The sequence below is a fragment of the Planococcus citri genome, chromosome 4 (genome assembly GCF_950023065.1).
Source record: "Planococcus citri chromosome 4, ihPlaCitr1.1, whole genome shotgun sequence".
Lineage (NCBI taxonomy): Eukaryota > Metazoa > Arthropoda > Insecta > Hemiptera > Pseudococcidae > Planococcus > Planococcus citri.
The window spans coordinates 56,183,403-56,206,153 of NC_088680.1; the positions used below are offsets into that span (position 1 = coordinate 56,183,403).

The 22,751-nt window shown below is 33.3% G+C and overlaps 1 protein-coding gene across 2 annotated transcripts in view; it reads left to right on the forward strand.

Moving 5' to 3' along the window:
• The first annotated feature begins 1,635 nt into the window (after positions 1-1,635).
• NaCP60E (Na channel protein 60E) overlaps positions 1,636-22,751 on the forward strand; it is a 272,797-nt gene continuing 251,681 nt past the window's right edge. For both annotated transcript variants that reach the window (XM_065360600.1, XM_065360601.1), the window contains exon 1: positions 1,636-2,010. The gene's annotated coding sequence lies outside the window, so the exon portion shown is untranslated. The remainder of the gene's footprint in view (positions 2,011-22,751) is intronic.

The following is a 22,751-nucleotide window of genomic DNA, read 5'->3' on the forward strand; positions in this document are numbered from 1 at the left end:
TAGTCCATATAAAAACACACTCAAAATGTTCACCTGAAAATCGGCTCAAACATACATAAGCTTCTTAGACAAATCAAGTGTATGCAGAAACTCAATTTTTAGTTGGTCAAATATAAATTTCTACATTTTCTGGAGAAATTCAAAAACTCTCGAGAAATTGAAAATTGGGCTACTGTAGGCTCCAGAATGGACGAAAATGGTGAATCTCGATTCCTGGGAGTAAGTATTAAATTCTGGGCTAATTTATCATTATTTTTTCAAATATGAGCACAAATTGCCAAAAATGATAAATTTCAGATTTTTACTGAAAATTAGCCAAAAATTGAGAGAATTAGTTTGAAAAGCTGAAATTTCGACCATGGAGGTTTCGGATCATGTTCTTTTCAAAAATCGTGGTTCTATTCAAATCAGAGGCGAACATCACGAGTGGTGATCCACGTAGGTTTCTGTTTGGAAATGAAATAACACCAATAATTTCCTGTGAGTTTTGAATCTGCGTCATTTGAATGCGAATAAAAATGTTTGCAAAATTTCGTTTTGAGAAAAAGAGATCGGAGAGAAGAGAGAGATTCTTGTATAAAAATATTTGCAATCAGTTCAGCTTTATCTAGGAAATGGTCGGCAGAGATTTTCAATCTCTATCCAGTTCTGTTTTTAAGATACAAAGCATTTCATTTTTTCAAGTTTTCAATAGTAAGTAGGTACCTACTTAAATTTAGAGGACAAAATGATGAAATACAAACTCGATTTTAACTTTGAGCCAGATTTTTTTTCAATTCTAAATTTCTCTATCATTTTTTTTTCATTAGTACCTTCTTACTTGTAAAATGTTTACCAAATTTTGAGACATATCTAATTCAATTTTTCAAAAAAAAAATCAAAATTCCGCTCCTCTCTCCACTTTGTACTAAAAAAAGAGGAAGTGATTTCAAATTTTATAAATACTACCTTGAGAGTAATAAAAACATTTATAAAAACCGTTCGTTTATTGGAATGAAATCGAATGAAAAAATTGCTTCTCAACCTCAGTTATTTTAAGTAAAATTGATATAATCGAATTTTGATGATTCCATTGGCAGCAATTTACTACGAAATCAATCGTATCGTTAGTTTATCGAGCAACCATGTTGATTGAATTATTTCTACTTGTTTCGCTTTTGAATAAGATAAATGCATCTATCCGATACCTGCTTGTTTTCTTTCTCTCTCTCTTTTTTTTTATAGTCAACCTGTAAATATCTTTGGCATATAGATTCCCATACGTAGAATGATTTTGAACTATAAAGAGCATAGGTTTCTGGTAAATATTACGTGCGTCGACCAATAATGAGATGAAAATTTCCGGAAACATGTTTTTTCAAAGGTTATTAACTACCTACCTATACGAGACTCGGTATATCGAATTTTAAATATAGAAACCCGTTAATTTTTGACTACAGGGGGGGGTGAAACGGACCGTAATATGGGTCAGTATGGTGTAAAATGTAAAGAAAATGCCATGCGTAACCGTCGCCAGCATGTTGGGGGCAAAGTTTGGTAACCGCGCACACCAGCCTTGAGGAGGGGGTGCGCGGAACGTAATAGCTCCACTCGTTGACTGCAGGCTTCCTTAAAACTTTCAGTTATAGTCCGGGTGTACTATCGAAGAGTTCGCGTGGATACTGTGAAAATTGTCGTAATTTTACCGGGTAAAACATAAAAGGTGAATTTGCGTGACTACGGGCCATAGTTTTAAGTTATGCGCGTCGTATACCTTTAGTGCGGCAACATGTGACGTTCTCACACTGTATGAATTTTCCACTATTTTTTGCCTGTTCTTTTACGGCTATCGGGCCAAGGGAAATCCCGCCCGTTTGTTTAACCTCTTTTTTTTTTTTACTTTTTTACTCATAAGCGAGTTCTTATAATGAACCATTAAGTATATTATGCTAATGACATTTTTAAAAAATGGGGGTTCCTAAAATCTACCCCGAGTCGAGTGTTTAGCTTCGCATCGTTTTAGTCATTTTGGTAAGTACGAGTTGATTTGCGTATAAATTTCGTATTATTTTCTAATCGGAATTTTATTCTTTATTGTATACGATGGCTCATCTTTTATCTTTTTACCTGTTGGTATATTTCAAATGGTAGGTACATATTTGGTTGGTTGCGTTATTTAACGTGTTCTTTTCGAGCCGAGTTTTACGCTAGAGTTGATTAATTTTTTAACGACGTGGAGGAGGATGTGAGCTGAGGAATGAAGGGTCAATCGTCCAGGGATATGAAAATTCTGAATAACGACCGAAGCTGTTTTAATATCTTCGATGCTCGTCGTATACTTTTAAATTCTGATGCCGAAACGTACCTATATATTTTTATATGAAAATTTTTTTCAAGGATGATTGTTAGCCTAGTTCATCGTAAAAATACGAGCGGGGATGACTTTTTTTTCGTATGCGAATTCAAATAAAAGCTTTGATCTGTCGACGTGAATAGTAAAGAGTTGGAATTGCCGACCGTAAATGAAAATTCTTCGACGAGATGCGTATATTTATGATTTTTATTGCGGAGAATTCCTAAAATTTTATGTTTTTACTAATACGTGTTTTTTTGTCTTGGCTGAGTAATTTGAGTGGGTTGAATTGAATGCTGAATTTGTACGGAATCAAAGCTGGGTTTCTGGGATTTGTTTCGGGGTGGAGGAGATCGAAGGAAAGTGATTGAGGATTAATTTTGATGTGTTTAGGTAATTATTTCATAAAAATAAATTGAATCAATTTTATCTGAGATAAATAAGCTTTCAAGTTACAAAAATGTTTTTAAGATTTTAAATTTTTTCAGAAAATTAGTTCAAATTCTCAATGCAGGACAAATGCGTAGCAAATTATAAAAGTTGAATCAAATCGTTAAAATGAAGCACTATCTACCTATATAATAACAATTTTTGCTTAAACAGCAGTGATTTTGAGTCAAAATTTTCGAAAAAAGGGGGGAGCACATCCTCTTGAGAATTTGCTTCTTTTTTGTTTTCTTCTTTCCCTTAATTTACCCGTCCTCATTTTTTTCAATCATTTTCAAAGTGAAAGTTGACATTTTTTTTTCAAACTGTAAAAAAAAAGTGTTCTTCTTTAATTCTTCAAGAATATTGTGTCCACTTTTACCTTTTGAAAAAATACCTCAAAATAGTTTAAAGCTCACTTTTTTTTAAATTCATAATGTAGGTTGGTAGATTGATTTTTTTTTTTAGGGAAACCACAATTCTTAAATTAAGAAGTTGAAAACTGTGGGTAAGGAAGGTAAAGAGAATGACAGATTTGCGGGGGCGGGGCAGGGGAAGATGGAAAAAACAAATGTAAGGTGAATATTTGAAGTTTACTTCGTATTTTTTTGGATTGGGTTTTTAAATTTTTGGTATGCATTGCTCCAACCCCTCTTCCCCTCCCAAATAGGTGAACTTTCAACATTTTGATGTGGGGATGTTTGGGCACTTTTGGAAAAAGCTTACAAGGAGGATATCTCAATCTGCAGAGAAATTTTTTGAAACGGACAAAGATAAATCAAAAAAGCATTGTAGGTATACTAAAAACTTCAACAGCTTGAATTTTAAGGAATTGTAAGCGGATATTTTAATTTGTTGGTGGGTTTTTGAAAACCAAATGGCCAAAATAGGAGAAAATCGTAATTTTATCGAATTAGCTCAGAAAGCTGAAATTTGATAGTACCTATCCTATTTTCGACCTCTCGAATCGATTGAAAACGGTTTCGAATTGTTTTGAGATTTTCTGGAGCGTTTAGCAGATTTTTGAAAGTTGAAATTACCACAAAAATTCACCAAATAAATTTGGAAATCATAAATTCATTTCGCAATCGAATTTCAACATACTGAGTTGATTGTGAGTGGTTTCGAGCAGTTTTGAAACTTTCATCCATATTTTGGAGAATCGCCTGAAATTTTGGCCTTTGGAGTTTGTTTGCACGTTTCTTTTGATGTAGGTACATATGAATGGACAATATTTTGATTCTATCAGACATCAAAATTAGGCCTGAACCAGAATTAAAAGCATCGTGATTCAAACTCACTTCCAAAAAAAGGTGAAAAAATTCACCAGTAATATTCAAAATCTAAAACTGATTGAATTAACATCGTCATACTTGAACTTTGACCCAGTGAGCTGTTCAGCTAGTCTGGGAAATTGTAGAAGAATTGCTCGCCGATGTATCATCAAGTTTTTTCTTTGTTCTTCCTCTACTCCTCCTGCCAGTTGGAGTGTATTCTTTGACTTTTCGAGGGGACCGTTTGTTAGGCATTCTATGGGTGGATTAATTGTATGAATCTTGGTCAAGATGTAGAACTCAGTTTAACCGGTTAAAAGCAATGAGTTAAACTTAGTTCAGAATTTGAACAAGAGTCATACAAGTGGCCCTAACAACGTGTTTTCGCCATTTCTTTCTGTAATCTTTCACCCGTCTGATGATTGGCTCTGCTCCTAACTCGTTCAGAATGTCTTCATTCCTTTTCCTATTGTATCTCATATAATATCCTACCGTGGCTTGCATGAATCTCATTTCTACTGCGGTTACTCTGCTTTTTATATCCTTTCTCATCGTCCATGTTTGGCTTCCATACAGCAGCATTGATCTTGCCAGCGTATTGTAGATTCTTATTTGAGTTTTGGCGCTGACTTTTCTGTGAGGAATGGCTTAGTTTATTGCCAAGCTTACTCTCAGAAATTTGTTGATCTTGAGTTGTGTGTCAACCTCTCTTTCATAAGATAGCTCGCACCCGAGATACTTAAAGCTTCTGACTTATTGTTCTACTAGGGGGTATGCAGGTCCGCCATTTTCTCGCAAAAGCAAATTTTCTATAAGTAAGTGGAAAACTATGACATGTAGAGAAATTTTACAAGAGTCCTTTTTTTGTAGGGAATGAAAAAATATGACCAACGGTGCCAAAATCTTGGAATTTCATGCAGTAGAACTTGAAATTTTGAAAAAATAGAAAAAAAGTATGAAAATTTTTTTGTTTTCAAGATTTTTGCACCGATTGGTCATATTTTTCCATTCTCTACAAAAAAGGACTCTTGTAAAATTTCTCTAATTGTCATAGTTTTCAACTGACATATAGAAAATTCACTTACGCAAGAAAATGGCAGACCAGCATACCCCCTTGGTAGCCTGAATAAAAATCATTTCTGATATCTGAGGAAATATTTTGGAATACTGTGGTGCCAATCTTTGTCATTATTGCCAGTTTTATAAAATTGAGAAAAACATCCAAAAACTCCTCAGCTAAAAATTGGCATCACTGCGTTTCAAAATATTTCCTCAATTTCAGAAGTGATACATTTTGATGTTTTGGCTTGATTACCTAATGCAAAATATTTGAGAAGAAAAAATTTTCAAAATCCGAATTTACCCAAAAATATGTGATTTGCAAATTTTTAATTGCTCAGTGGAACCCTAAAAGTTGTCTTTGATTTTGATGGTAATAGTCTAAGTCAGTGTTGCCGAGTGGAACCGAACCAGAACAAACTGGAACGCTGAACCCATAACTTTTGGGAGAATTTTTGCGGAGCGAAATGGAACCTGGATCAAATTACAAAAAATTTACAGGAGCAAAACCAGAACTGAACCGGAATAGAAATATGGGTCACAAAATTTTTTGACCTTTAGTGAACGTTTTGCAAGTTGTAGTGTGAACAACATGTGTTTTTGCTGAAATTTTACCTCAATAAACCAGAAAATTATAACAAGACATGGTAAATGACATGAAGTAGACCATTTTCACTTCATCAAAATTCAAATCCAGAACAGTCAAAACACCAAGTAAAACCTTCCAAATTTCATTGGGTGTTTTTAGTGCTTCTTTTATGTGAGATGGACTTTAAATTTTGTTAAAACACTCTGAATTCAACAATGTTTTCAACTGACGTACTTTGAATGCAACCTCCTCTAAAACAAAAAAGAAAAGTCTGAGCGGAACGATAAAAGAAACCAGAACAGAATTATTTTTCATGCTGGAGCGGAACCCTGAACCCGGAACAAAATTCATTCCGCTCCACAACACTGGTCTGAGTTGAAGCAGAATCTGAAATACTATAATTCGGAACAAGACTATTTTTTCTACAACAGGTTGAGTGGGAGAGAGAGCGAAAAAACCACATTTTTTTCAGAAATTTCCGCTCTTGGAGGACCTACATCTCCTCTCCAGAGGCACATTCGGGACTAAAAATTTTTCTGAGTGGCCTCCTAGTACTAAAAATGAAGGTTTTCGCTGAATTTGGTCAAATTACTCCAGCATTTTTTTCCCGAGATCCGCCCTAATGTAGGTATAGGTATACTTCCATTCATCCTGAAGAACAGAGAGAGTTTATAAGTATCGAGCTATTTTTATAAACCCTTTTTAGAAAAGTTGTCTTCATTAAAAATACTTATTTTTTCCCTTCTCAAAAAAAAATATATTAGGTACCTAACCTGCAATTTATAATATCTACTAATTTTCAACATTTCAAAAATGAATGCAATAAATTTTAAAAACAACAAAACTCTACGTATAAATAAATACAATTACATCAGCATGAGAGATTTTTTTCTAGGAAAAAAACAAGCATGTAATTGCATCTCCCAACCAAATTATAAATAAACCTTTACTCATAAAAAAATCAAAACAATCAACGCGAGTCGTAAAATTTGAATAACAACGCTCCGGAGAAAAATTAAAAACACCTTAACTCCGTCCGTTGTTCAAAATTCGAAGAATTATGTATTAAGAGGACAACGCGCGTGCAAACTGCAAACTTGATAATCCGTAAAAAACAACAATAACAACAGCAAACGCGCGGCTCAGATAAAAACATAATGTTTCCCGTTTTCAGCAACACCGAAAAAAAAATCGAGGGAAAATGACAGAAAAAGTTTTTCATTAATATACTTAGGAACAACCAGCTTAGGATTAGTTCATGAGTCAAAATTTCGTACACAATTTTAAATGTATTTTGTACCCGAGTATAATATGATTGACAACCTAATAATAAATAAAGTTTTCGGAACAAAGTTTCAAACAATTTGAATTATTAACTTCGTGAAACGGTTAAAATTGTTACCATCGGAGCGATATGAAGACTTCGATAATTTCTTCGACTAAAAAATTCATCTTGCGTAGGTAGCTTGTGTACCTACATTTTTTTATAAAGTTGTGACAGGTAGTTAAGTAAATGATAATTTTTTTCAAATTAGAAAAATAAATCTCGATGGTTGTAATAATGTAAATGTACAAATTTCAATTGGGCTTTTAAAAGTGCGATTCAGTCATTGTCCATTTCCAACTTTATAAACCTTACACGAGGGAAGAAAAGAGATGAGAAAGTTTGAAAAATCGATCTACTTAATTTCTCACACATTTCGGGATTTTGTTTATAAATGTAAAGAAAAAAAAACGTCTGAAAAATAAGCTTTTACTCGAGCCATTCAGCTCGTATTTATTATCTAAAAAATAGCTATATACCGAGAAAAATACAAGAAAAGAAAAGAAAAGGAAAAGTTTTCTTTAAAAAATATCCAACTTTATCTTCTTAATCTAAATTGAATTGAAATTTCATTCCTACTTCATTTTATTTTCAATAAGAAACTCCCTCAATTACTTTGAATATAAAATAAGAGAGGAAAAAAACGATCGTTTGAAAAAAAATTGACTTACCAATTCGGTTCGCTAATAAATTTTTTATAATTTCAAGTCTACTTACTTACCCTTTAACTATTTTTCACCAATAAAAAAATATCTATAGTTGATTTTATAATCGTTTCGCATTTACACCCCTGTAAAAAATTTAATCTCGAGGAGTTTTATTTGATCTTTCGTTTTGTTTGTGTTTGTGTTTGGAAAATATTTGTCTGACATGAAATAGTGCAATGAAAAATTCCTATACAAAGTAACTTTTTTATGGACGTGTTGTAATTCGGATTCAAAATGCTTTAAATCTTTTCATTTTAATTAAAAATCATTCTTTTTAAAAGAAAAAATTGAGAATTTTTTTTGAACTGCAGCAACTCTTTTGATTTTGAAGATATTCATATACGAAATGTGGAGTTGGCATTTCACGTTTGTTTACAATTAGCCAGATTGACCCTATGCTATTCACATCTCAAAAACAAAATTTCAGCTGGTAATTTGATTTTTCAATTTTTGGGGCATTTTTAAAGCAGTAAAAACAGTTTACTTATTAAATAATGAGTTTTTTTTTTTGGTAAAGTCGACTTTCCCATCAATTGTGACTTTTTTTAGCCAATGTAGATTCTAGTCTAGAGCCTTCAGAAAAATTTGATTTTTCTTCAGCGCATTGAATTGCTCTAAAATGCGGTAGAGTCAACTCATAGTTGATGAAGATATACTCGTAATTCTGTAAAAAATTTAAAGTTTTGAGGTGATTAAGGCAGGTGGAAATTATCGTATATCCGAAATGATCCAGCTTGAAAAATGTACTGTTTCACAAGCTGAAAGTCTCATGCATCAAAAAAATGAAAAATTTTTTTGGTTTCCGAAAATTTTCTCAATTTTTTCAAAGTTGACCTAGGTATTCTCTTCCTAACAGATTGTTACTTTTTTTTAAAAATTGATCTGAAACTTCCAGCTCTGCATAAAGTTAATCACAATAACTTCGTGAAAAAAGAACATTCAAGTAACTATGATGGAGATGGAGAAAAGTGAACTTTTGCCGAGAAGGCAGTAAATTGGCTTGAGTAATGGTAATAAATCCAGGTGAGAAGGAAAAGGTACCATTTAAAAGAAGTAGGGGAAGTTTCGAATAATTTTCCACAGAAATACATACCTAGGTAGGTAAAATTTTGAAATTCACATATCCAACACTGACATCTCTGGATCAAACTTTGGGGTTTGGGCTGCCTAAATACCTACGTCTTTTGATTTTTGGGGAATTTTGAAACTTTGTGGGGGGGGGGGATACTGATTCCTCACAACAAAAAAAAATACCTAAAATAATTTAAGATGAAAATACATAAATGAAGCCAACTCTTTCTCTCTTTCAAACAAGTAACAGCCGTTTTTGATCCGATCTAGAGTTTCTAAAAAAATCTCATTTTCTCTGATGCATTTTGAATTTTTGGTGCAATTTACTACCTCAATCAACCCACAAGTAAACCATGTGTTCTGAGACCGGTGTCGAATGTCTTGCTTTGTAATGCAGAACCCCAAACCACGTGAAGGAAAGGCCACCTTTCGTTTTCAGATTACTTACGTTTTTGTTTTTTTTAGTTTTCTATCTTTTTTTTAAGTTTTCGATTTCATTTTTGAATTTTCCATTGTTGGTTTTCGATTTCCATTTTGTCAGTTGGCTTCATTTTTTTATCTTTTATTTTACGTTAAAAGAAATTCCTAAGACCTACAAAGAAAAAAATGAAATACTTACCTATGTAAGCTACCTGCAAAAATTGAGGGGTTCCATGGAAAAGGGGCCTTAGTCATTTTTTTTTTATTTTTATTTTTACAATTCTGAATATATGTATTTGAAATTAGAGAATTTTTTTTATTAATGCCACCATATTCAGTGATATTGAAGTGTTCTTCCATGAAAAAAAAAACGAATTGGAAAATGTTTGCTCACAGAAAAAATTTCCAAGTCTATTTGAAGTTGTAAAAATCAGTGAAAAAAATAACTAAAGCCCATTTTCCATGAAGCCCCTCAATTGCTATAAAATAATTCAGAAAAGATCTGAAAATTCCTCATTCTATAATTCATTACTTGGAGTAAATCATGTACATAATGTACTTATTACTCACTTTTACTTACTTATTGAAAAAATAACGACTAGAATAATAACAAAATAAAATCACATACCTACCCACAAATTACAAATTTTCAATCGAAAAACGAAAATGAGATTTTTTTAAGAAACGAAGCTTCAAATAAAAAATTAAAATATTCGATTCATTCGAAGCATTCTTATAAAAACTGAAAATGAAAATCGATTTTTTTTGGCTTTTCGTTTTTGTTCACGTTTTTTTATTTTATTTTTGTATTTTCGAAATTTGTTATTGTTTTTCACATTTCATTTTTACCTACATGTTTTTTTTTTTGGTTTCGTTTTTTTCGATTTTCGATCGTCATGGCCCTGTCTCGAATAATCAACTTTGCCCCTACAGTTTCTAGCATCGGCAACCCAAATTACTCTTACTCAATTCGGGTTTATAGTTGCTGTATCACCAGGCAAATATTTGACACCGGTTTCAGAACAGCCATTTCCACTGACTTTCTGCAAAAATAGAAAATATTGGAATTGTTAAAAACGTGAGATTTTGAATTTGTAAAAAAAAATACAGTTTTCAAACTGCCACTTCGGATTTGCTGGTAACCACTTGCTTCGTCTTTCGTTAGGTAACTCAAAAAGTTAAAAATGACAGGATTAAATTTTTTCAGTTGTCGAAGTTCATTGCCTACAAATACACAGCACGTTCAGGAAAAATTTCAACGTACCTACTTAGAGAATCCTCAACTCTTACTGGAGGCTCCTGATTAACTCGAAAGTGGACGAAATTGATTGGCAGGGAGGGAGAGGTCAATTTTGATTAAAAAAATAGATTTTTAGATTTTTTATTTTGTGATTCCCTTTTTTTGTAAAAAGTTGAGAACCAATTATCCAGTTTTTCTAAATTATTCTTTAAAATTCTGAAAAATTGGAAAATCAACTTCTATGTCTCAAAATTTAATTCTGAGATGTAGAATTGTAGATTACAAATTTCTGATGAGCAGGCCAAGTATATTTATGAGCTAAAAAAGTGAAAAAATGCGCAATAAATATACTCTAAATTTACCTCATCTTGTGTCTCGGTCTCGCTCAGTAAATTCAAATTATATCCTCGTCAGCATGCGCCATCGCTGCGTGGACAAAGTGTGATATTTCGTTACTAGGGTTATACGTATTACGTATAGCATTGGTCTACATAAATAAAGGCAAAAGCAATTTCGCCATTTACGTCAGAATTATCTATTTTTATGTTACACGTCGATCACGAAGTAAAAAATATTTTATGTTTTGGTGATAAAGATTAAATTTGTTACGAAAGGGTGAAAGTGTTGGTTCGAGGTAGGTACTTTTTATGAAAAATACTCGTATTCCTGCAAATGTCGAGACTCTAAATTTTATCTAGGTATGTACGTGAATTCACGTTCCTTTAGACGTGCCAATGAATGAACGAAGTGATCCTCATACCTATATATTTTTCTTGCCAAAGCTACGAGTAGGTACATCGATGAATCATGATTCGAAACATGAATTCACTAAAATGTGCGATATATATCAATAAGAAAATTAAATTTTCTACGAAAAACTACCTACCTACATATAATTACATAGTGAAAATAAATTTTAGGGGTACCTTTTTGCGCGGTCATTATCGTTAATTTGATGTACTGAAAGATTACACCGCGCTAGTTTAAAGGCCTGCTATAGTGGACTTTTAATAATAATATAAATATAATCACGATCGGCCTTAACCTTTTAATTAGCAGTGTTTCCTAAAATTTGTTCATTCAAACGTGTATAATATGATTTTTCTACTTTTTACACCCTTTCTTTCACGATATACATAGGTAGGTATATGGGTGAGTAACTGTAAAATTAACGTTTTTTCTAAGAAACTTACACTCGGTTGGCAAGTTATGGTCGGTTTGCGAAAACATTTCATGTTCGAAAACTTTTTTTTTATTTACTTTTTTTTTCTTTTTCCAAAAGTGTAGGGGAATACGATGCGTGAAACATCCGTAACTACTGGTAAAAATTTCCTTCTTTCTGTCACGACTAAACTTTCCATATTCTCGAGCTGATTTAAAGGCAACGGAATTTCAAGCCAGAGTGATTTTTTCAATTGAACTTGTAAATTTGTTCAGCACGCGGAGAATAATTTGGATTTTACAACGGGTAGTTTCAGCCTTTGAGATTTTTAACGCGTCCATGATTCTGTTATTTGATAAGAGCTGTGTTCATTTTGCCATTTCAAAGTGTACTTTAAACGTTAATAAACTTTTTCGAAGTAGAAAAGAAGAAAAAAAAAGCTAATCGGAAATAAACGTGTAGTACGTATTTTCAACGCTGGAGAAAAATTAAAGAAAAAGTGAAAGATACTCGAGATATAAGATGGCTATACGAGAAATTAAATTTCTCCACGTCACGTTTAGTTAATAAATTTATTTTACTGCTGCCAGTATTTTCCAGACTGCTGGGAAAATTGCATAAAAAATTAAAATCACCATGATCCATCTTACGTCGTATATTTTTGCGTTGCTTCGTACTTCGTAGCCAACGCGTTAATTTTGGCACAAGGAATTACGACGAATGAAAATAACCGAATGAGATTGCATTTTGAATTAGAAATATGGTCGGAATTTTCACTCTAAAGGTAGCCCTGTAATTGGTAAAATGTTACGTATTTCATCATTTTTTATCGATCGAATCGAATTATTTTTCAAAGGTTAGAATTTATTACGGAAGTAGGGTATAATATATAATTTGATAAGAACTTGGAAACGATACAGGAAAAATCTCTCCTATCTCATTAGTAACGTATAATACCCTTTTACCACATCATGCAAACTTGACTGTGGAGATTGCAGGAGAGATGAAAGTTTAAATGAGAGAAATTAAGAACGCATTTTTGTACATTATCAATTTCATTTCGTAATTTTCGGTTGGAAATATATTTTTCATGTCTGTCGTCGAGAAATGAAACGTTCGTATTTTTAAATTTCAGGCACCGGCGTTAGTTGTAAAGTGAAATTTATGTGCAGTTAAATGATAACTTTTCAGTTGTATGGAGTGTTTTATAATTTATGATACCGTTGAGGTGATTTAGCGAGCCGTGAGATGTGAAGAAATCGTCATAAAATATTCAACGAAGGGGAATATTTTTCGTAGTCATTTGACTAAAGGAATTGTCGTGTAGGTATTTTAGATTAGAATTTAGAAGTTTCATTTGGGTGATGAGAAACGCCGAGATTTTATTTGATTACGTTTGGTGTGTATGTTCGATAATTAGTTTAATGTGTGTGCATGAGTTTATATTTTCTGATTAGGTTTTACGAGGGCTGATCAAAATGTTATTGGACAATCCACATATTTTGGGTATAAAATAATGGTAGCGAGTTCGTGAACATACCGTTGGAAAGAGCAAACCTTCCTCTTTCCAACGAGATATAAAAAAATTATGTGCGTTGAAGGACACGCGAGCTAATCCGCTTTAAACGAACCTACCTCGAGACCAGTCTGCGAATTTTGGGTTTGTTGTTAAAGTAACGCGCGAGTTCGAAGTTCAACTGCGGTTGAATAAATCGTTTTTCAAATATTTTAATGTTATGAATGCAGTGTATGGGAACTCTATTAAACGTGTGACAATGCATTTTCGGTTAAAAATTTTTTTTTAATGGTTTTGAAATTGTCGAAAACAATGAAAATGGTGGTTGGCCTGTCACATCTTGAAGTCCGGAAAACACAGGCTGAAATAATCCTGGCGAGTTCGTTAATATGTCGCTGGAAAGAGCAAACCTTCCTCTTTCCAACGAGATAAAAAAAAATTGTGTGCGTTGAAGGACACGCGAGCTAATCCGCTTCAAACGAACACATCCTCAAGACCAGTCTGCAAATTTTGTGATTGTTGCAATGTTGTCGTTTAGAGCAATGTGCGAGTTCGAAGTATTGCTCAAAAGGGGGAATGTTTTAAGGAGGATATTAATTTTGACTCCAATGTTCGCCGTAGACTTGTTAAATACAATTTTTGACCGCTTTTTGTACGTTTTTTTCACTAAATCAAAAATTCGCAGAACACACCTGAGGCACCTCCCTTTAAACCGCTACAGTTTGGGAACCCCTTCACATAGAAAATCCGTTGTACGCTTGTTTTGTAGAGGAAGGTTTGCTTTTTCCAACGGTATGTTTACGAACTCGCTACCATTATTTTAAACCCAAAATATGGGATTGTCCAATAACATTTTGATCAGCCCTCGTACGAAGCTGTGAAACAATGTAGAAGTAGAATTGAGTACAAAATATGTCTAGTATTCATTTACACCTTGTCAATTGTTTTTTTTAAAGGATCAATATTTTAAAACATGTTTCCGGTATATAGTTGTGGCCCTGAACCTGGAGCTGGAAGATCCCCTGAGATCGGTGATTAGAAACAGAGTTTTTGAGGTTCGAGTTCAGTCAAAACAATCACGATCTTTAGAGATCAGGGGTCAAGATTGGGTTCAGATGAACATGAAAATCAATACTTTTTGAATACTTTGGGGAAAACAGGAATTTTGGTAAAAATTGGGACTTTTTGATAATTTTGGCAAATGTGAGGCTTTTTGACATTTTTGGCAAAAATTGGACTTACTGGAAATGTGACAAATAGCAAATTTAAAATAAAAATAAGCCTTTTTTTGGAAGTAGGTATTGGTAAAAAAAAAAAAAAATGAAAAAAGCAGGATAGTGAGACCATTAGCAAAAAGCAAGACAAGACCCTATTGACAAAAATTGTGCGTACAACATGCTGAAATGCATGCTTTTTTGCATATCACACGCATGCGTGAATTTGGACTTTTTCAAAAAATTGCATGCCATTCAGCCAGTGAATAGCATGCTTGAAAATGAACTAAAAGTATGTATGTACTTACAAAAAGTGCGGAAATTTTAGCAGAAAAATTGCTCATAACTTGCAAGCAATACTATCTACCGATTAATTGTGAATTTTAAGACATTCCAATAGATAATTTTTTCAAAAAAATTTAAAAAAAAATTGGAAAAATTTCCACCGTGTGTGGGGAATTGGGGATTGATCCACAGTTACTGCGTTGTGCAGCTGCTTGACTCACTCAGCCACCTCGCAGCTTATTAGATTAGTGGTTATTTTTGCATAAATGTTATCAATTTTTGGACTTGGAAAAATTTTTACTCATTGGTGGGTTTTAGAAAATACTTGGTTGCTAGATTGCTTCTGTTTAGCATGCGAAAATGCACATTTGTAACGTGATAATGCACGCTTTTACACCAGTCCAAAATCATGCATTGTTACGCATGCTTTTAAGCATAATTTTGTCAATAGGGTTTATTCTCCTCATCTGGACCGCTATTCCAATGGTACATTTTGATGCAAACCTCCCAAATCAAGCTTGTAAAAATTGCCTCTGCGCATTGCGCAAACTCGTCTCTTACCTTACCCCACTTATCACATGTATGATCATAATTGCGTGTGGAAGCCATGTGATTATGATCATCAATCTTTTATTTATCTAGACGGCTACTCATATGCAAAATTATCCCACTAGTTATGTCGCCAACTCTGTGGATTTTGAACTGTGAACAAACCCAATATGCTCATGCGTCAGGAAATATGTGTGTGTATTTTGTTGTTAGTGGATGGATTAGTAGTGATACTGGTGGAGTGGTGGGGAGGTGGTATTCACAGTTTATACATGCATCAATTTGTGAGACATGCACAGATGCGTTTGTTCACAGTTTGAAATCCACAGAGTTACGACATAACCAGCGGAATAATTTTGCATATTATGAATAGCCATCTAGATAAATAAAAGGTTGATGATTATGATCATGTGTGTGGTAAGTGGGGTAAGCTAAGACACGAGTTCGCGCAATGCTCAGAGGTATTCTTTACAAGCTCTATTTGGAAGGTTTGCATCAAACATTCGCTTGATTTTCAATTGGAATAACTGTCCAGATGAGGAGAATGAAAGGTTCATGTTGGCCACACTCATATCAAGATTCCACTCGAGAACAAGAAGTAACATTCAACTTTCACTTTTGTGAACTGGGCTTCTTCAACGGATTATGGCAGTTTGACTCAATGTGACCATAATGGAAACAACTTTTACAACCATTTTAGGCTCTTTGCAGTCCTTGGAGACATATCCAGGATGCCTGTAATTATAGCAGTCAAATTGAAGCTTCTTCCCTTGCTTATCATTTGAACCATCACTCAGATCATGATTGCCATACAGGTCTCTATCATGTTGATCAGTCAGATCTTGTTCACCACACAGACCATTACTATGCAAATCATTACCATGCAGATTATCACCACACAGATCATGTCGGTCACTCCGACCATTTCTATCAGTAAACGAACTATTCAAATTAAGTATTCAAGAAATTCGCATAAAAACCTTGAGGAGAATGACCTGCAGCTTTAGCGCCACTAGCTACAATTTTATCATAAATGCCATGGATTAGCTAGGCAGGATACCGCATCCTCGCCTACAATTCTGCACTTGCAAATTAACTGTAACTTACTAAAATAATATTGATCCCAGGTTTCATTATCCAATTTTTTTAAGATTCAACATAGATATTTTTCAGCTGGGTGGCAAAATCTTTGGTGTCTGGGAACATGTCTATCAATTTGCGTTTCCATTCTTTCCATGATAAATCATATGATGGAAAAGTAGTGTACCAGCCCTTAGCATAACCAGCTAACTTTGTTTGAAAAACATATTTCTTCTTGCGGTTGAATTTGTGCGTTATTATATTTCTTTTGATCGACTTTTTTTTTTCAAGAAAAAAATCACCCTATGAAAGACACTTCTCCAAAATATGGGAACCAGGGGAGGTTTTTTTGAAAAAAGAATTAGTTCAGTGTAATTTTGGTACAGTTATGAAGCATTATAAGTAGGTAGGTAGTAGAGCTGAAAACGGTACTCGCTGATAGCAGGTAACTACTGTACCCGTATTATAAATTCTCGCTAGTAGCGGGTAGCGAGTTGAAAAAATGTCGCACCAGTTCACATTATAACTAGTAGCACATTGAATGCATAGCCGGTGTACCGGCATGACATCATCATTGTCATCAATCATGTCAAACATCAATCACACATACGAATGACAGGTGTCGAAGCGTAACTTCTCCCACTTACGCATTATCAAATTGTGGGGTGCGTGCGCAGACCAAGTGCGAAAACATTCGGGTTGTGCTCGCTATATGCTACTATCTATAACGGAATCAACCTGATACAACTACTAGCGGGTTTAGCAGGTATTTTAACCAGATACCAGTTAGTGGGTAGCGTAACCGTTTTCAGCTCTAGTAGGTAGTAATAAAAAATTAGGTTTACAAGATTTTTTAGGTTTTTTTTTTTTAATTTAAATTTTATTATACTCTTAGATAATTTTTAATTCAATTTCAGCAATTAAACAAGGTACAATCAACACTTTTTTTAAAAGTTTTATCTTTCTTGATCTTTGTGTTTTTTCAACTTTTTGGGGAACCCAACAAAATTTGGGAACTGAAAGGCGAAATATGATTCTTTTTCTTGAAAAAAGAGCTAGGTACCTTATTCACTTAAAATGTTCCAACTCTTGGGTTAGACATTTCACATTTTTTTCATTTTTTTCAATATTGAAGAGGGACTTTGTACACATACCTAGGTAATTAATGAATATTTCCTTGAATTTAGGTTCGTTAAAAAAAATTCTACCTATCTAAAAAATTGAGAATTTTTAATGCACATTTTTCAACTTGAAGGCTCCTGGTGCTACTTCCCCTGCCCTCCATTTGATCCTACAGGCTCTTGAGTACAAAATTTGTAATCTTCAACCTCTAATTAATATGGATGTAAATATCACGTCACCATAAGCAAATTCCATCTTCAAAGCCTCTCTCCCCTACCGCTCCCCATTTATTTGACCGTTGCGATTTTTTTGGCACAAAATTTACAATCTCGACTTCAAAGAAAATATATATCACGAAATCATAACCCAATTTCACTTTCAATCCCCTCTCCCATTCTACCATTTGACCCTACGAGGTGTAATCACGATGCTGAAACGTGACATTGGCATGGAAAGATTTAATCACGTATCTACGGCAGGCTAGTTATGCAATTCTACACGTTATGGCGTTTTTACGGCGAACTAGTTAGGCAATTTCATTAACATGAATGACAACAAAATAAACGCGGATAATTCGCAGGTTACTCGTATATTCGTTGAAAATCATCACGTAGGCATACTGGTATACCTATAATTATATTAGTCTAGTGATGATAGCCATTGAGTATCTGTTGTAAAAATTTTTAGTGAGCAAAAGTACACCATATACATAGAAATTCGAATACAAATTAACGATCATGTGACTGAATCATTGATCGACTTCGCAATGAGAGTTTCCAATCTAAAATTCGAGTGCATTCTGAACATGAAATTCCATTGTCCAGTTGAATGAACTTTATTTTTAAAAAATTGTCAAATCAAAGGATGCGATTTCCAAAAGTCTTATTTTTTGGCGGAATCGACAAAAATCTCTACTCCACGCGGATCAACTGCAGGATCCGCGCAAATTAAGAAGCTGCTTATAGTAAAAATTACCATGAAAATTTAAACTAAAAATACACGTGGGATAGAATACATTTTTCAACAATAGGTACTATAAGTTATATGAGAAATTCAACCGTATACGTATTTAAACCCCCAGAACAAAAATTAAGCTCACAATAGCGAGAAAGTTGTCGCTTTGCTGAAAGTGTTAATGCCAACTATTTGCTATTGTTTTTAATGTTGTATATTTTGAATCAGAATTAAGCTTTTAGATTTCAGTTGGGTTTCTTTCAAAGATCAGATTAGCATTTTTATCGTTCGGTATTAATTACTACTTTGCAACTCTTTTGTATGAATTTTCATCGCACTTGGGATATGAAATTTTTCCTTACACAACTCAAATAATAACTGTACACTCATTATTAACCGTTTGTGTGGGTGAACTTGAAAAAAAAGAACTAAATTGAAAGTAGGCGTTCAATGCGCGAAGGTCGGACAGAAAAACAAAAAAAAAATTGCCAACACACCTCTATAGTAAATGTAACATGTCAACATTATGGAAGTTTTCGAACGAGTAGGTACCTTTTGAAAAATTTTCGAACAAATGAGACATTAGGAAAAAATTGTGCTTTTTTAAATATGCATTTCAGAGTTTCAGCGTCACTAACCGTGATTTTTTTCATCAATACTGAGATTATTTCGTTAAAAATTGAATTTTTTAACAATTGGGTTATCTCTTACGTCATCGTTAGATTATTTTATTATTTTTTTTTTGCGAAATATCGTAAAAAAATCAAGTTGCAGCCGAATTTATGAGCCAATAAATAATCCGTTTCGCAGACAATTGCTTTTTATCATGATACATACTTTACATTTGTTCGTTTACCGAGTGTATAGGTGAAAAAAAAACTCGACGAAATAAATCGAAAATCGAAATGAATGGTTTCGATGACGTTTTTGAAATTTTTATAATAGGTACGAGGAGGGAAAAAATATATCACTTTGGCAAAGTTTGGAAAATTTATTTTTGTGTTGAAAATATTAGATACTGGCTGGACAATTTTCGAAAAAAATTGTAGATTATCTAACAAATCAAATACTTGATGAGAGAATTTTTCAAAATGAAAATTCCTGAAGTTTATCGAAAAAAATTCTCATCTCAGAATTGAAAATTTCCAAAAAAGTAGTTTTTTGTTGAAATAAAAAAAAATTATTTTCGATGAAATATCATTCCTGCGTTTTAAAAAAAAAAATCATATTTTTTTACTGATTGGCAGGAAAATTCTTTTCACGAATAGGTATGAAGGATGTGGTCAAATTTTCACCAAAATATTCTACTCTTTCCTGCTGAAAAAAAATATAGGTGCAGATAGATTTAATAATATTTTCTACCCTAGTGAATAAAGTGCAATAAACACTCAAATGACTTTATATTGTTCAAGACTCAGGTCGATTATTCGCTCAAACTTCATACATATAACGAAACCATGCGAATGTAATATTTTAAAAAGCGAAATTTTTGGAATTTCGACTCTACATACATAACTTATGTGCTAAAAGTTGTTTTTGAAAAGATACGAATTTTTGCGTGGGCTTCGAAATGACGTCAGGGAGAAAACTTGTGCCTTACGGTTTATGTTCTTGTTTTTCGGGATACTACACAGTTCAGCACCTCGACACAAGTTATTCGAATACTAGCAAGTTCGAAGACAAATAATTTACCGCAATTTTTCCCAATGAAAAAAAATCTACATTACGGAAATGAAATTTATATACGTATACGGTGGAAATTATCGAGTTAAAATACAACTCTTGTCATCAGCCAGAAACACTCGAAGCGATATGGTACAGAGGAGGAAAAAAAATTCTTCAAACAAAAATCAACAACTATTGTTCAACATGTACCACAAAAGAGAGAATCATCTCCGCCGCTTAAATAAAACCTCTCGCATACTCGGCCATAAACGTAAACTTCTCTCTATATTGTTTTTCGTTAACTTTTAAAAGTATCGCTCGAAGCAAGGCTGAAATTTCCAACGAAAAATATCGCTGATAATAAAAAAAATATAAGAAATTTTGTGGAAATTAAAACACGCTTTTGAAAAAAATAAAATAACCACCCCCGTGTCATCGCCGTTGTATTTTTTTTCCATTCCGTTTCATACTACGACTGACATCTGCGAACCGTTTTAATTTCGCACTTGTCGCAGAATGGAACTCTTCAGTTAGAAAAATTATATGATGAAGTTCGCTAATTGCGAACCGGAGCCGCATTTCATAGCGAAAATATTTTTTTATGTGCGGTTCGTTTATGTATTTCAAACGTTGGTAGTTTTACGAGCGAACGGCATCATTTGTTGAAATATTTTTCCTCATTTAAAATGACTGTGATCGTTAAAGGGCATTTATTGAATTTTCCTCTCGACGTGTATTCCTCCTGAGGGGCGAATTATTTTTTTATCATTAGTTCGAAACGAGACAATATTTGGAAAATTATCGTCCGACGATTTTTATTATACATGTAGTGCATACGTGTGCTGTATTGATCTGTTCATTAGCAAATTAATAATCTTTTCGAAGATGAATAAGCGAAATTAACGCTGATTTCATTACACAGTCGACATGCAGGTATTTGACAACAATGAACGAACTTATTTTTTAAGCAAAAAAAAATAAATCATTCAAATGTACATACCAACTCTCCATGGAAGCATTTGAAGTCTAGATGGTTTTAATCTGATAAGAATCGAATCTATAAAAACTCTCTCTACAGAGGTGTAATAATCTCGCAATTGAAAACACCCCTCCCTCCCCCACCCAAGAAAAAACTCAACAGACTATAGTAAGTTGAGCAAGTCGGATCAGCCTCGTGTTGGAATTTTGAAATTCACTATTTGAAGATGAACCTTGTGTTTCGAAACCCTTGTGACAAAATTGGGGTAAAATTGAAATTTCTGCCAGTAATTTTCAACTTTTTCTCAGAAGTGGTGTTCTGAACTCGATCCTGATTTCTAGCTTCAAAAGATTCCGATTCTTTTGACTGAACCTGAACCTCAAAACTCTAATCCTGATCCTCGATCCTGAACATTAAGGTATCAGGGATCTTTCAAGTTCAAGCCTTCAAGGCCACAACTTTTAAAAACAAATTGGTTAAAAATATTGAGACTAGAACAAGTTTTAGAAGATGTTTTTATACGGGGTGTGACTTTTTTGTATTTTTCTTAGAATTTTGAAATATTTAAGGGTATCAATGGTGATCAAATGGGTTCAAATTAACGTACCTACTAGAAAGTTCATTTCTGTTGCTGTCAAAATTACTATAAATGTCGAAAGATCCTGTTTTTTTACCCAATGACACAAAATCTTGTTCTTTGTCCAAATTGCCAAAAAAGTTCTGTTTTTTGTCATACTATCAAAAATATCTCATTTCTTGTCAAATTTGTCAGGAAAATCCCAATTTTGTCAAAATAGTCCAAAAGTATCACTTTTAAACAAAACTATCGAAGAGTTCTATTTTTGTGAAAATTGCCAAAACTGTTCCTGCGCATTTGTCAAAATTATCAGAGAGTGTCATTGTTTCCAAGTGCACCAAAAAGTCTCATTTTTTGCAAAAATTTACCCAAAGACTCAAAATTTTTGATCTTTTGACAAAATATTTAAAAAAGTGCTAATTTTTGCCATAGAGTGGTCTAAAAATTTGTGTTTTTGTCAAAATTGTCAAAAAAAGGACCTCGTTTTTGTCAAAATTCAATAATGTCCCACTTTTGCCAGAATTGACAGAAAATTTAATTTTCAACTACATATAATTATCAAAAATTCCTTTCTTCTAAAATTTTGTTAAAGTGACATTTTCTGCTGTAAAATATATTGTCAGAAGGGCCTATTTTCACCTATATTAGATGATTTTCAAAAAGGACTTGTTTGCTGTCAAAATTGTAAGAAAGTTCCACTTTTGCCAAAATGGTCAAAAAGTCTCCTTTTTTTTGCAAAAATTGCCCAAAAATCTCAAGTTTTGATAGAGTGAGAGTAGGAATTATTAGGTATAGAAGGGATTACATATTATAATTTTTGCCTGAGGTGGTGAAGATAATTTTCATTCCCTAGAGAGTGAGATTTACCTGCCAGATAGATGGTTGAGTCGGAGAGCTTTTACAATAAAACCATATCACCCTATACACATCAAAATTACTAATCGTGGTTTAAACGCAAATAAATAAATATCTTCATACATGTCAATATTATTTATTTGTCGTAGAAAATACAATTGAGAGAAATCCATATAAAATACTTGCAGATATTTTTTATAGTTAAGTGGGAGACAGCTCCCAACTAGAGCACTCGCGTTGATATGGAAAAGCATCACAAAGCAAATTATGAGATTAATCGAAGATAGAGAATCAAGCATTAATTAAAATGATTTTTATAGTTTTCCTGAATTAATACCTATCTATCGACGA